The 17,064-nt window shown below is 32.1% G+C and overlaps 1 long non-coding RNA gene across 1 annotated transcript; it reads left to right on the forward strand.

Moving 5' to 3' along the window:
- Window positions 1-5,760: 5,760 nt before the first annotated feature.
- LOC127720226 (uncharacterized) lies at window positions 5,761-13,095 on the forward strand. The gene is made up of 4 exons (XR_007990671.1): window positions 5,761-6,073; window positions 9,882-10,121; window positions 11,533-11,643; window positions 13,006-13,095. It is a non-coding gene; the product is annotated as an uncharacterized LOC127720226 (long non-coding RNA).
- Window positions 13,096-17,064: the final 3,969 nt, after the last annotated feature.

Here is a 17,064-nt window from a genome sequence, read left to right on the forward strand (position 1 = left end):
TGCATGAGCCTTATTCCCTTAGAATGGACAAGAGTAAATCTGATGCAACTTATATGAAAGATAAACGATACCCAGACTGACATATATAAATATTGCATCAAAAACGGACCGATTAAATGACAGTTACATGACTTGATTATTAAATTATTACACATTTGTTGGTCTAAAGTAATCTCCGTACGATGGTTTTTTAAAACTAAGGAGTAAATTTATATATTTCAATTATTCAAAATAATGATTTTTTTCTAGTTTTACAAATGCGATAACTTGGATAGAACATAAGTTATCACAGATTGCAGATGATACTTCACTTATTTTAGATGAAAGTGAACAGTCCATAAATGAAACTTTAATAAATTAGATTGGTATGCAAAACGTTCAGGGCTAAATATCAATTTTTCAAAAACACCGGTAGTTTGGATTGAAAGTAAAAAATATACTGTAGTGACATTCTTTGTCGAAAAAGAAACTTATCCTGGGGTACAACAATTTTTAAGTTATTTGGTATTAATTTCGATGTTGATCTTGATAAAATTGTTAACATTAATTATAATGAGAAAGTTTTGCAGATAAAAAAATCTAATTAAGATATGATCAAAAAGAAATCTTGCAGTCATAGGTAAAATTACAGTTGTGAAAACTCTGATTTTACCTGTGCTGAATCACCTTATAATTACATTGCAAATCCAAACCAAGAACTTGTTGAAAAGATAATTTAGCTTATGTATAAATTTATTTGGAATTCACCTGTACATATAGTAAAGAAAGAGCTGTATTAAAAGGACTACAGTGAAGGGGTTGGAAATGATCAACCTTAGCACTTTCATCACAGCCCTCAAATCTACGTGGGTTAGAAAACTTTTTCAATCTGACTATAAATATGTCATTTTCCATAAAGAATCAAGAAAAAGAATTAAAATTTGTCAATATTTATGAAACAAAAATAAAATAAAGTATCAATACAGCATTGAAAAACTAATTGCTGTTAAAGATAAACGAGTAGATAATTTTAGTAAGAGTTGGAATGCTTTTGCCATACTTTTCCGTGATTGATCATTTAATTTTAGAATGTGTTTGTGTACATAATTTAGTAGAAATTTAATTACCGTATGATATATTGGTTCTTTTATGAGAAAATAATATAAAATTCATCTGTGCAAATACAAAACTAAAACAAACAGAACAACTTTTTGACAAAAAAACCCCAATATATTTGATCAACTTAATAATAAGCTTCTCATTTGATATAACTGACATGATATATATATATACTTTTTTAAGTATGTAAAATTGTATTTATATTACTAACAAATACTAACAGCTGTATATGAATATATGATATTTACTAATGTTAACGAGGCCGGGATAAGGTACTGGTATTTGATATTTTTCAACTAACGAATGTACAGATTTCAATAAAATATGAAAAATTAAAAAAATTAAAACAATACAGGCGTATTACAACAGCTTATGTTTGAACAGCTATATTGTCAAGTAATGTAAGTTTGAGCCAATCGATCAAAACGTGTATAGACGAGATAATTTGGCAAGATTGATCATCATTCTTAAGCTGACATAGAAATACTGCTTTTATTTTACTTATCCGTCATTCACTTTACACGTCTAAATTAAGCAAACCGTCTTTCCAAAAAATCAACTCTTACTTTTCCTAGTTTTATAACTGCACGACATATTCACATATGATAGACCTCAATGAAACAGTAGATAATATAAAAAAAAAACATTCTAAAAACGACATTAAAGTTTTTGTAATTGTTGTATAAGATAACTTGATATATTGAATTATATTAGTCTTCCTGTACTGTTTACCTTGTATAATTTATGAAATTGTTCTAAAGTCCACCATTGACGTAAAATTGTAGTAACCGATGATATAATTAGATAGATATTTTTAGCTCTGTTAAGTTACTTCAAATAGTCTATGAAATGTGGTGTTCTATTATACCGTTACTATACAGAGGAGTACTTTTCCTGTACTGCACCTACTTGTATTTACCGTTGTCAGTAAACTGATCGAGATTAAAAAGAGGAGGATGAAATTATCTAACCATACAAAATGAATTGTGACTGTCGTCATATCTTTGATGGTAAATTACGTAAAATTAACGCCTAACTTTATTAAGACATGGGGCAATTAAGAGCGTGACATTCTATATATGCATCTGTCTGTTTTAATAAAATTGAGAATAAAAACGAGGAATGCGTCAAAAAGACAACAACCCCACCAAAGAGCAACAAACAGCCCAATGGGTCTTTAACACAGCGAGAAGATCCTGCATCCGGAGACGGGCTCCAGCTGGCCCCTAAACATTAATGTATAGTAGTTCAGCAGAAATTGACTTCACACTATAAACTCTGAAACATATAAATGAAAAAATTAAAATAAAAACATGACAGACTAACAAAGGCTTAAGGTTCCTGACTTGGGACTGGCGAATAATGCGGCGGGATTTAACATGTTTTGTGAGATATCAACCCTATCTATACCTCTAACCAATGTGGAATAAACAAACACACAGCAATACACAGTAAAATTCAGTTCAAAAGAAGTCCGAGTCCGATGTTAGAATAGGTAACAGAAGAAACTATGCAAAATGACAATAATCAATATAAATTGATGACTAGGGAATAAAAGTATTGTCACCCCTAGACTTATAAACAATAAACCCTTGCTAATATGGGTCATTTGTTTGGCTGTGCGAAATATATATATATATATATATATATATATATATATATATATATATATGCGTAGTCACACTCGGTCGAAACCGGGACGTTAACTCCGATGAGTGTTACGTTCTCTTTGCGTTAAAAAATCCTTGAGACAACTATTTGAGTGGGTCCATATGTGGTTTATCGGAAGGTAAAATGTCCGTCCCTTTCCACCATACCAATGTTTTTTTACATTTAAGGTCGTGCTTACATACCGCCTTCAATCCCCGTCGTCCCATCCTGCAGAATCTAACTATTACATTAATTGTAAATAGTTTCTCATCCAGAATATGCACGGAAGAATTGCCATTGAACGTTAAGCAAGACACAATCAAGTTATCCTGATCGACCTACCAATTGTAATATTGATTTTCTGTTAATTGTTTTTGGGCCAACTATGAATCTAGAATCTGCCACTGAGTCAACCAATTCATTTATTTATTTATCCGATATTGTTTAATACACCAAGTACTGCAAAAGCGAAGCGAAGGATAGCAAAGGGACATTCAAACTCATAAGTCGAAAATAAACGGAAAACCCCACAAAAAACCGGGGGAGATATCAGGTGCTCCGGAAGGGTAAGCAGATCCTATGCACAATATAGAGGTTGAAGTATGATATTTGCCTTGTGTGAATAATGATGTTTCTTTTATCACTTTTTCAGCAATTTCTGTTTTGCTCCGATGGCACTTTTGTTTTTGTGATTGTCCAAATTTTATAGTAGACAAAGCGAAAAAGTAAAAAGCAAATATAATCAGCAAGACAAGGCCTGCAAATTAATCAATACAACCGAAATAGTAAGTCGACTAAGAGTCGTAAGAGTTATTGTCCCTTAATAACGATTTCACTAATTTTGAGTTTTTGCCTTTTATTATAAAAAAAAGGAGATAGAGAAAAACGGCAAAAATGGTCAGCCTGATCTACAAATAAGTCAATTGACTCAGTATAAATATTTCGTAACACGTTTATTTGATTTGATTTGCACCTTTTAATGATGATTATACACACACCTCTATGGTTTGTGCAATAGGTTAAACAATGATCACCAGTAATGATTACACCTGACTTGCAGATTTTCTACTTGCATTGCAAAAATTGGCCAAACAATAATTTAGTTTTGTTGCTTCTGTAATTATCTGGATCCATCCGCACAAATTGACAACGTTGTTGCATGCTTGAAGCAGATAGCTATTTGTGAGCATGGGACACACAAACATTAACATCTCTCACAATCAATACTTAACCGATAGATAATAATAGTTCTAAAAACAAAAGTTTCTTTTAAATCAGAGAAATCATCGAGCTGTTTTTGAGTAAAAGCTTCTCCAGACGATTGTGAAAATAATTTGCACAAGTGAATAACTGCTAAATATTTATCTTTGTATTTGAGTTTGACCAATTTTACATTTATGTTTGTGATTATCTGGGGCTCGTTTTTTATTTAAGGTATTCGAACATTTTAAACTAGAGGCTTCAAGGAGCCTGTGTCGCTCACCTGATATTTTTGTTTACAATGATGCATGAAATTATGCAACCATTATACTTTTGCTTAGTTTCTAAGATATAAGCCAAAAACTGTATTTTACCCCTATGTTCTATTTTTAGCCATGTAGGCCATGTTGGTTGGAAGACGGGGTCAGCGGACACATTTTTAAAACTAAATACCCTTATGATGATTGTGGCCAAGTTTAGTTAAATTTGTCTCAATAGTTTCAGAGGAAAAGATTTTTGTAAAAGATTACAAAAATTTACGACAAATTGTTAAACATTGACTTTAAATGGCAATAACTCCTTAAGGGGTCAATTGACAATTTTGGTCATGTTGACTTATTTGTAGATCTTACTTTGCTGAACATTATTGCTGCTTACAGTTTATCTTTATCTATAATAGTATTCAAAATAATAGCCAAATGCTGCAAAATTTTCTTAAAATAACTAGTTCAGGGGCAGCAACCCAGCAACTGGTTGTCTGATTCGTCTGAAAATTTAAGTGCAGATAGATCTAAACCTGATGAACTTATTACCCCGTCAGATTTACTCTGAATGCTTTAGTTTCAGAGATATAAGCCAAAAACTGCATTTTACCCCTATGTTATATTTTTAGGCATAGCGGCCATGTAGGTTAACAGGCGGAGTCGTCGGACACATTTTTAAACTAAATACCCTAATGACGATTGTGGCCAAGTTTGGTTAAATTTGTCTCAGTAGTTTCAGAGGAGAAGATTTTTGACACGACGGACGACGGACGACGGACGACGGACGACGGACAACGGACGTCACGTGATGAGAAAAGCTCACGTGGCCTTTAAGGCCAGGTGAGCTAAAGATAAATTTAAACAATTTTCATAAACATTAAAAATTTTCGAGCTAGGTAAAGACGACTACTCAATATGGAATTGATCCACCAATATGGTGACAAATGAATAACTGCTGATTGCTTCTCAATTTTTAATAAAAGATAATGTATTGATAGTTTAAATATTGCAATTATGTATGACGATTTTTCGGTCATAGACTATGGATCTAGCGTGAGAACTTAAACCATGATTCATCACCCACAATCCACAACCTATCAAAATGTCAATAAATTGAGAATAACACACAATCAGAAAAAAAGTAATATCAAAACACTATACTGGCATCTAAAAAAAATAGACTGCGAAACATGTCGCATGTGAATTGAGACACCGACACATCGTATCCGTAAACCAATTCGTGGTAGTGAATGTAAAACCTGTGCAATGTCGTTCTTCCTCATAACCCTGAACAGTTTTTGCGTAAGGGGAACCATATTATGAAGACCATATTGGTGAGAACATGCAAGAGCGTAATGTATTAAGTGAGATATATAATGACCATACATTGGAACAATAAAAAGATTTAGGTTTCTATACACAAAGAAGAACTATAAATACAACATTGCCTTTGGCAATATAATGGGCGAGAGTTTCTAATGTTTATATTTATAAATTCACACATACGACTATACATCAAAGCACGACGCAAAACGATGTTTAACCTCTTCTATCATACATTTAAATGTCAAACAAATCTTTTAAATACTGTTTAATTTGAATTGCAAAAACAGTGGCGTAGTGTTATTTAATGAGATTGTACATATTAGCCTGAGGAGTGTTTAAGTAATTCTTAGCTCGTTTTATCAAGCACTTTTAAGATTTAAAGATGAATATGAGATTATGTTTTCAAATTTGTATTTGTTTTTTTATGTTCTGCCACTATGTTAACGCTCAAGTCCTTGCTGGAAACAGGATGGGAAACTCAATGTGGCTAAGTGGAAATGTGATGCCTCGACATCCAGTGATCACCACACCAGCACGTAAGTTGATCATAACAGTCACAAATGACTAATTTCTACGGAACATTTAAATATTGAATGTCTTTAAATATTTTGGAATATTTTATTCCTTCCAATTTAGCGTTCTTGTCATAAATACAAATATTAAACAAATGCATGCAGCTTGAGAGCTTGAGACAACATAAAATCAAAAGATAAAAATAGGTAGATTAAAGTGATGATATTCAATTAAGCAATTACGAATCTAATGTTTTGCGTCTAAATCATTTTGAATTTATATCATAGGAAATGATATATTTGCGTGCACATGATATTTAACAATCAAAATGGCTTCGCAAACATTAGGTCTCAAATGAACCGCAAGTAAAAACGACAATCGTAAGTACTTGTTGAATTAAGGAATACTTCATGAAGGAAAACAATAAAAAACAACTTTTCTGATTGGTCAGTACTCACTGAAACGTTCGCGGCACAGAATACATACATCAATACGTAACCATTTTATTTTAATACATTAGGAAATTAGAATTACAACAAATCTTAGGTAACCAAAATTATACAAAATGTATACTCCGCTCAATACTTTAATACGGTTGGTAGAATTAAATTAGATATGAAGAAAGAATAAAAGTCATAAGTCGATAGATTATTTGTTTGATTGGTGGAGTTTAACCCCATTTGATCACTCTTGACTATAAAATGGCGGTCATATTTTATTGGTTGAAGATAACGGGGTGCTCGAAGACAACCACCGACCTTAGGGAGGAAAACTGGCATTCCAACGCAATTAAGATCGTAGTCGACCGCATCTTCCACGATCAGGGTTCTAACTTACAACCTCAGTGTTCACAGACAAGTTATCAATTAGTTAGACCACTCGACCACAGCCGCCCTCTGTAATTCAATGAAAGATAAACATCACCATTGCCGAAAAAAAAGTGCTCAAAACATCAATAAGAAAATATAGACATATCAGTAACAAAACAGGATGAATTCAGTTTCTCAGATGTCAGTACTTCGGTGCTGACATGATTTATAACAGAGTTGTCTTAAATTGTCCGTTTATGAATTTAAAAATGATAAAGAAAGTAAGGTTTCAACTCACTCAAGAGTGATCAAATGGGGTTAAACCTCTTCAACTGTTTTGGTTCTTGGTTTTTCTGTTTGAATGGTTTAACGCTAGTCATTTTGGGGCCCTTTATAGCTTGCTGTTCGGTGTGAGCTAAGGCTCCGTGTTGAAGGCCGTACTTTAACCTATAATGGTTTACTTTTAGAAATTGTGACTTGGATGGAGAGTGGTTTCATTGGCACTCATACCACATCTTCTTATATCTATATCTTCTACATCCTTAGCTTTAAAATATCCGGCCATGAGCGTTCACGATAACGGTTAATAAAGAAAAGCGTTTCGGACGTATGCAATTTATAAAGTGTTGTTTTTTGGATATCAAGCAATTCTGGTTCAAATAGATCTCCCTCATGCAAAGCTCCTATTCCTTTCCCGGCTTTGGCTATACCTTTTGTTCTTTTTGGTTTTATTAGCTCTCCAATTTCTGAATAAGTTTTAGATTTTCAAATATTTGGCATTGAGAATAACTGAAAAGACATCTGTTGTCGAAATGTGCATCGTGCCTAGTATAAATGGTACCATTTATATTATTACTATAGTTGGGTCGACACCTCTGCAGGCTTTGCAGTCATAACAAATTCGAGTACGATTATCGTATCAAATTTTATGATGACCATGACCTCAATTTCAAGGTCAGAAGACAAGGACTTCATATCCAAAGATCTCTACCGTGTATGATAAATGAGTCATATCACCATACATCTTATTTTGGACTTTCCAGGGGAGTGCAACCCTCTATTTAATGACACCGTAACCTTTAATAAATTTTGTCGTAACTTACAATATATTAAATACCTTTTGTTGATATTTATTATGGGTGCTAAGAAGGAGCAATAACTAATAAAAGTAAAAAAATTATAACATGACCTTGACCTTTGACCTTGACCTAATTATCTGCTTTGTGGACAAAGGACCTCAAATAAAAAAAACCTAGGTCTCTATAATTAATTGTTAGCCTGTTACAATTTCATTTCACTAATATTGCATACATAAAGGGAAATAACTATCATATCGAGTCTCTGGGTCGATTCGGTCAGAATTGTTCTCGATATCCTGAGGATGTAACGAGCAATTTGGAAAAATATTTTTGTCATCATCTTTTAGAGGGTCGTAATGGGGGTACCTTCATGACGAATAACGGTAAAAAATCTTGCCAAATGACGTTAACGGTAATTTTTGGTGCATGACGATAAAATGTACATTTTCTTTATGACAATAAAATAATCGACTGATTTTGAGGAATCACGTTTAGTTTTTTTCAAAAAATAACGGTAACGGTTAATCATTTGTGACCTCTGACGAATCATGATAAGGATATTTTGACGAATCACGATAAGGATATTTTGACGAATCACGATAAAAGTTTAATCAATTTGACGCTAACGGTAGCCGAAAATGACCTTTTGACGCCTGACGGTAAAGGGCATTCCTACCCTCCTTTTACGGTGGCGAATGAGTCGTGAGAACAAAAAAAAAACAGTGTTCAGGTAGATAACTCCTACAAGGGAAAGTGTTCGGTTAAGCAGTGTCAGTTGCAAAAGTGTATTAACTGTCGATATCATACATATACAAAATATCTAAGCGACATCTTTTTAAACAACAATACAGCGATTGAAAAATACTAGGCGGTAGAAAAAAAATGTCCTAACAAAATCAAAAGGTCTTTCAACGGAAAAGTGGAAAAACCTCATAATGAGAACAAAATCAAAAGGTCCTTATTTTTTTGAAAAATGAAAAAAAAAATTGTCCTATCAAAATCAATATAACTATCTTCCCTTGATTTCAAAAGATTTTTTTCAGAAAATTTTGAATACACTAAACGACGCTTAATATTCTGATAGTTAAATCTTTCAAAAATTCAAGATTTAGATTTTTCTGCTGTATATTGAATGATATTTGGCAAAAAAAATTAAACCAAAAAAGTATTATTGCAACATGCCACGAAGGGATACTCAGATAAAGACACCCGATCTAACTTAATAATGAAAGAAAGAAAAATCGCAAATATCATATGTTGAGCATAACCAAGTGTCTACAGGTTATACAACCGATATACGCTAGATATTATAAAAGATAAGACTATCCCCGCAACCCTATTGATTGCTACATATGTTTTACGGTCACCATCACGAACTAGTTGACCGATACAATGTGTCAACTCCATAGCGACATGTTTTCGCTGTGTTCTATCTTTAGATACCAATGAAGTCGTCTGATCTATAATTCAACCGATTTTGTCCTATTCTCAATTTTGACATTTTGACTGAATGTGAATTCGCATGCTGGATGATGCATGCTTAGCAGTGCACGCTTACCCTGTCGACGCATCGGTCTCGTTCCTTCTCTCAGTTATTGTTTATTACCATGAGTTGTCTCTTTTATATCAACTTCAAGATTCGAACTTCGGTAAATTACTGTCGCCTTAATCTATTCACTCTCGATAGTCACATTTGGAAATTTAACTATATGGGGGCTTATAAATATTGAAGTCAATGGAGTTTAGTAATAAAATCTGTTTCTAAAATGATATAATGCAATGTTCCAAATAAAAATTCTAGGAGAAACATTTATGTATAGACATAAGTATAGATCATCTGTATATACGGTATGGTCAGTTTTGTAAATTGCCACCAGTCACTAAATGAACTACTACAAGCTCCATGGGGATAGTGTTCAATACGATATATTTTTCCTTTTAAGCTCAATGCGTTCCTATTAAGAGTACCAACTGTGAAAAATATGGTTTTAATGTCACAATGTTTCCGACTTTTCTTGGGCATCTTAATGTACGCGATGCTGATGCACTGCTGACTGACACATTCTCCAAGACTATTGTATGTCTACTTCCCAGAGAAGCTGCTGAATTAATAGGATGTGCCATTATTCTTCCGCTTTGCGAGAATGGTAAAAAAGTGCCACCATGCCAGGAGGATTGTAGAGGTAAAAACATAACGTTTTATTAGTATTTCTTTGTATATTCAATATTATTTGAAAATGTTCTGTAATGTTCTTCTAGTTAAAACAAGTCTAATTGCAGACTTGATAAGAATCAAAGTGACCCTGGTGTAAGGATATCAAAATGTTAGAAAAAAATGTAAAGCAAAGTTTTATCCCGAACATTTCATTATCTTACCTTTTTGGTTTGATCAGATCTTCAACGTTTTATAAGCTCTTGTTTTTCAAATATTTTGGCTTTGAGCATCACTGAAGAGACATACATTTTGTAAATGCATATGTATTACAGTAAAATTGGTACCGTTAAAGTTATTATCTCTCCTGTCAAACCTTTGGAAAAATATATATAGAGTTACTCTTAAGGGGATTATCACATCTTTAAAGGCCGCACTGGAAAGCTTAAAACTAGTTCTGGAACTTTCTTTTACATCCAAAGTTCATTCTATTTGCTCAAAATTACAACGATAGTTTTTGCAGGGTTAAATTACCGTTTTATGATTTTGGCTGTGGCAGCAAGAAATATTTGACGTAAGATTGGATATGAAACCCAAATATCCAATATTGTAGAATACAATAACATAAATATAATGCAAGTTGTGAAATTGCAAGGACATTTTCTGACGAGATTTAATCGTAAAATTACCTTTTTTTTCCTTTTCTCATATGCTTTCTTCGCTTTTATAGCGATTTTTTTTCTTATTTATACAATGTGCATGCAATTAAGATCATGTGATAGTTAGTTTTTTCCATGTCTCAATATTTAAAAACTGGCAAAACAGTAATGTTGATGATATTTCAATTACTTAAATTATACAATTCGTGATTAGTATGTTGCCATACATGTATATGCAGAAATTAAGCTTGTATGATGTTCTTCCTGTTTAATAAATAACACAAAATCCAAATGCACAAAAGTTATATATTCACTAGAAATAATTACATTTTTGTCGATTAAAAAAAGGAGATTATTTTTGAAAGGGTTTGATACAATGATATAGTGCCCTTTCAGCCTTTATTTACATTGTGTACAAATTTCTTAGTTTTCATTATAAATGTATATAACGACGATCGATCTGAAGCGATCATTAAATTAACAACAACAAAAGCTAATCGCTATATAAATTCTTTAGTACCCAAATCGAACATAATTTAAAATCCAATCCTTGTTCATACTTTGTTAAAATCCATACAAAATTAATATAAGAAATATACTAGTCGTAAACCTAAAAATGTAATAACTAAAATTTGAATATTGTACGATTGTTAATTGATGAGTCTTTTTTAGACGAAACGCGTGTCGGGCGTACAAATGATCCATAATGAGTTTATTTACTTGATTTTGCTGTTTGAAATGATATAGTACTTACATGCACACTTAATGATATTCCTTTTGCAGATGTTATCACTACATGCAGAGTTAATCGATTTGCAGGATATGAAATGTCTGACAGGATATGTAGTTTATTTCCAAAAAGGTTGTCAGGCATTAATTGCATCAAAATGTAAGGTAGGCAAACATAAGTGTTACTGTGACCACATAGTTGCTAGTGGACTGAAAATTCATCCGCATGGCTGCTTTTAAGATTCAATTGGCAAGCTCTTAATGGTGTAGTTTCCATTCGAATAATATATAAAAAAAAAACTGAAAACCTAAGACGTTGTAGTTCTTGAATTTCACGCTTGTTTTGTGTTTCTTTGTTTGTTATTATATATCTATCTATATTCAATCCTGTATACATTTCACTCATGGAGTGTAGGAAATTAAGGCGACAGTAGTTTATCGATGTTCAAATCACATAAATCGATGACAGTGAGACCAATCAAGGTAACAATTCAAATCAGAGATAATTGATTGAACTCCAAATAGAAGCAAGACCGGGTGTAGTCTCTTAATGGTACACTTTATAACAATAGCAAAAAATAGACAAGAGTAAAAAATATAAATACTAAGAGTGGAGTGAATGTTTCTACAAAATGTCGAAAGGTTATTAAAGGCGTCTAACAATTACAGTCAAATCATATATAGACAATTGAATTCATTGCGAGCTTCAGTTCGCCAAATTTAACTCAAACTATAAAGAAAGTAGTAACAAACATACATGTACTCGTCAACTCAAAGGGGTTTTAAGAATGAGATCTTCGTTATCTTTAAAGGTCATTTTCTCAATACATAGGTTTTCATAGCGCTTTTACTGAATATGGAGTCCTATTTAGGTGTTATTTAGGGTTATAATTTGCAATCCCTCATCAGATGAAATATATATGATTGATTATTTGATTGAGCTTTGCTTAATGACCGACAGGAAACATTTCACGCATATTCAGAACGGATAATAATAAACAAGTGATCAAATGTGTATGTTCTACAAAGTAGTTTGAGCGTGACAAAATTCCGAAATGGATTACCACTGGGAACGGATGATAAATTTGGGGAGTCTTGCAGTCGAGCACTATCATAAGGATATTTGCGGATTTCCAATATTTGGTTTTTTTCGAGCACTATTAACGATTATTTTTTCTCGGAATACCCTCATGGTGCATGATATTATATTTGTTATGTGGCAATTGTGTATTACAATCAAGATTGAAAAAAACATACATCTATTGTCATTGGTTTCCTGTTTCACTTGACGTGTACATCCATACCAATAGTTACCACATGAACACACGATATACAAGTAGGGAACACAATATTATAACCATTTGTTGTTTGTATGTTTGTATATGGATTTGTCTTATATCGAAGGCTCTTGATTTTCGCTATTCTCATATATTAGAATAATTTAGAATGCTTTAAAGAATATGTTTAGTACTGCAAAATGTATTCCAAATACTAAAATGTTATTCTGATCTTGTGTTTTTTTTTTAGATACGACATAAAAGTGAAAAGAAATTGGGATGCTCAACATTTGATCATTTACTTTTTATTTAATAAATATTATGAACGTACCAATTTAAATTTAATTCTATTAGTCTTTTCTTCAACAGTTCCTACTTGTGAACACGGTCCATAAGAAATGCAGGTTTTAGTTATTATAAGGAATTTCTATCGTTTGAATGTATTATATTTTGCATTCAGTTTACTATTGTACAAATAACAGATATACAATATATTTGCTTAATTTCTATATAATAAGAACGAATGATACAAATTTTTTTCTGTAACTTGTTTTCTCAACCATTGCTGGACCTAAAGCAAAATGACTGCCTTTATAAGTAGTTCATTGTACAAGCAGACCTAAAATCATATACGTTAACTATATATTAAACAAGGTATTACAAAATATAAACATAATTTACAGAATAGTTTCAAATGGTTACATGGTTTATTCGCCTAAAAGCAATTGCAAATTTACTGTGTATGTCTTCATCTTTGTGAAAAAGTACATTGCACACACATAGTTGTTCAAATGAATCTGACAGTATTCCTGCCTATGTTACAGTTTTGAAAGCATAAGCTTCTGTGCACATGGGATAAAGACCTATTGTCACTAGAACATGTAACCACATTGCTTTCAAATTGTTAAAAAAGCTTCAATGTAGCGTCATGTTTACCATATTCAGAATTTTATATTTCTTTCAGGATGTGTATGTTGAAATTGAACTTTTTTTCCGAAGAGTTCCATAGAAAGACTGCCTAAAATCAGCAAGACAGTTTTTTTATGTGTACATGTTTAGTAGTTGCTTCAATTATAAAAAAGTATAACAAAAATACCGAACTTCAAGGTGAATTAAAAAAGGAAAGGTTCATTAAAAACTGACAAAATCAAACGTCAATCTTTATCAATCAATAGAACGAAAGGAAAACAACCGTCATATTCTTGACTTGGTACAGGCATTTTCCGAGGAGAATGTGAATTAAACCTGGATTTATAGCTAGCTAAACTTCCCACCTGTATAATAGTTGTTTATAGTTCAACTAATAACTTCTTGAGTTTATCGTTGAATATGTAACATTTTCAAAGTCTTAAACCTTATATTCAATAGCAATCAGCTCTTTAAAATACGTTGTTAGAGAGTGTGAATTTCAAAGAACAAGCTGTATATGTCATTCAACGCTTTCAGTTAAAGTTAGCTTAGATATTAAAGGTTAAGCAGAGCATGTTCTAAGATAATGTAAAATTACGTAATTCCTTTATACTACCTAAAAACTCTTGATTTTAGAAATTCGACTTGATACCAAATTCTTCAAATACGACGGTAGCTTTCAATATTAAGTTACAGATAATTTCATACTATAATGAATGGTTTGAAAGGTAAAACAATTATAAATAAAAATTCCCAAATCCAAGGTAAATTCAAAAAGGGGGTTAGTTGTCCCTCACATAATACCAGAATCAAACGCTATACTAAATGAGAGTCTAGATGAGGAGTCCTTAATTTCTTTATTCTTTAATTTTTTTTACCATTTTTCTTTCGTTTCTTCATTTTTAAAATATACCCATTATTTTTTATTCTGTTTATTTCAGCACCCCATTACAATCTATTCTTTATATTTTTTGCCTATTTTTCTCTATACTTTTTTTTTGCTCTTTATTCTGCACTTTTTACCCAATATTCTCTTTTCTGTAAACCCCACCCAGACCCCCCAATATCAACCGTCAAAACAAATGGAAAACAACTGTCACACCCCTGACCGGTAAAGACATGTTCTGTAGAACACGGTTGGTTAAACCTCCCACCTGTTTGACAAATATTTATAGGGTGTCTTCCTCCTATTCCCACTTTTTAAAATCACTATTCCTTCTATTCCCACATGAAAATAACAATAGATGTTTTGATAAATAATTTGTTTTTATAACAATCAAGGTTAATTAATAATCGACCTAAGATTTACCTGTATTTTTTTAAAAGAACACATATTTCTTTCACTGTTTAAGTATATTTTGAAAAAAAAAAATTAATCCACTGTTTATTTGTAACATGTTTTTTTCTTATTCAAAGAATTACCTTAAAATAAAGAATAAATCAGATAAACAAAAGTAAGATTAAAAAATCATTGAATTTGTAAACCTAAATTTCTATTTTAATCGGAAAGCACAAGTACAAGAGGCCATCAAAAGAAAAGAACGGTCAGCTAAAATCCGAAAGTTAAATGAAAAATGTATAAACGCAAAAAATAAAATGAAAGGGTTTTGGAATTTCCTTAAAATAAAACGAACTGATATAGGACATATAGAGCTTAATGATCCACATGATTTTGATAAAATATAAACGGCTACGGATGAGAGAAATAATGCCCTTTTCCACCATTTTAGCTCCATAGGTTCCTTTCAAAATGAAAATGGTGAACTTGAAAAAGAAGTTAAAAACCTAATAATAAATATTGACGAAAATTTATTAATATCAGATTCTCCCCTATCGGTTACTTTCGACGAAAAGAAAATTTCACAGACTTTATACATTTCACACAATGGTTGAAGGTGCAATGTATCCACTGGTACACAGTTTAATTCCAGCCAAGAGCGAACTAGTACAAAAAAAATGTATACACAAGGTTCCTGACTTTACTGAAAGATGTTTGTTTTTTCCATTATACAATGCATCTGGAGAAAAGCACAAGGAGCGGGGATTCGGGTTCCATACAAGAAAGACAACAACATTCATCAAATAGAACGCCGTGCCGCTGTCCTTCCACTTTTACCTACTGCTGAGGTCGAAGATGTGTGGTTCAATGCCCTAATCGACATAGATCAGATTGATACTAACAGCAACTACACGCCCTTTACAGACTAAGTAACAAAATACTGATGAGACCATTACACAACACAGGGACTGAGGACTACACATCATCTAGAGGGATGGCAAAGCAAGCTGATAAAACATGTCCAGCACCCACATCCAAACATCTTTAAACTCATAAAACTACTGAAACATGAGGAAGCTAAGCCCTGACCATGATCCAGTATGCAGCCGATGGGAAGAGAGTGGCCCAAAAACGAAAGTATGTGGAAATCAACAACAGATTAGATGAGCTTATGGATAGATATTGCAACTAGGAAGTTACAACAGTACAGTTTGGTGATGCAGCCTCCCACCTTATTCACGTTGAATAGATTATTAAACATTCATAGACTTATATACAGTGAATTTCTAATGTGTGTGCTACAATGTGTGGTTTGTTTTAGTGCTGTTAACTTGTATTGTGTGTTTCATATTATAATGCTTGCTTGAATCTACTGTTGAATTTGTGTTATAAAAGACATAAAATAAATTTACTTATATTTGTTTCCATTTCTTTCATATTAATTTGAATTAAAAACACAGAACTTAACACATACAAAAATAACCTTTAACCTATCAAAAAAACACTTGTCAATTGAAAGTTGATTAAACAATGTTTATACAGTATAATCCTTTGTTTGCACAAGTTTTCCCCCTATTCCCACATGAAATTTTAACTTTTCTTACCAGATTTATAAAAAGTGGGAATAGGAGGAATGAACCATTTATAGGTTCATTTTATCAACAAAATTGTGCTAGGAACCCAAAAAGACGCAATTTGGTTAACATGACTATAATTGGGACCCAGCTGTCAAAATTGTTTAAACATACATCAAAGATTATACAACACAACTAACGTAAAACAAAATCCAAACACACATACAAATTAATCTAACAAACATGCCAACAAATTTTTTTTTATTTAATGGTACAGTTTAGTAAAATATAATGACAAAATACACTTTCCCGATAAAGTACAAATTAAGTAAGATGATGAAAACAACACTATAAAAACCATGCTTTTTTCATGTGGTTGCTATGGCAACGAAAGACACTATTATACAAAAATGGTCTTGGTTTTTAAAATTTCATTAAATAATCAACAGAATTACATAAAATGATTGAAATTGTAAAAGATAGCCATAATACTTGCAGAGCAAGTAACTTAATATATCTCAGGGTCAAACGCGATAAGATTATATAT

The sequence above is a fragment of the Mytilus californianus genome, unplaced genomic scaffold (assembly GCF_021869535.1).
Source record: "Mytilus californianus isolate M0D057914Y unplaced genomic scaffold, xbMytCali1.0.p SCAF_11, whole genome shotgun sequence".
Lineage (NCBI taxonomy): Eukaryota > Metazoa > Mollusca > Bivalvia > Mytilida > Mytilidae > Mytilus > Mytilus californianus.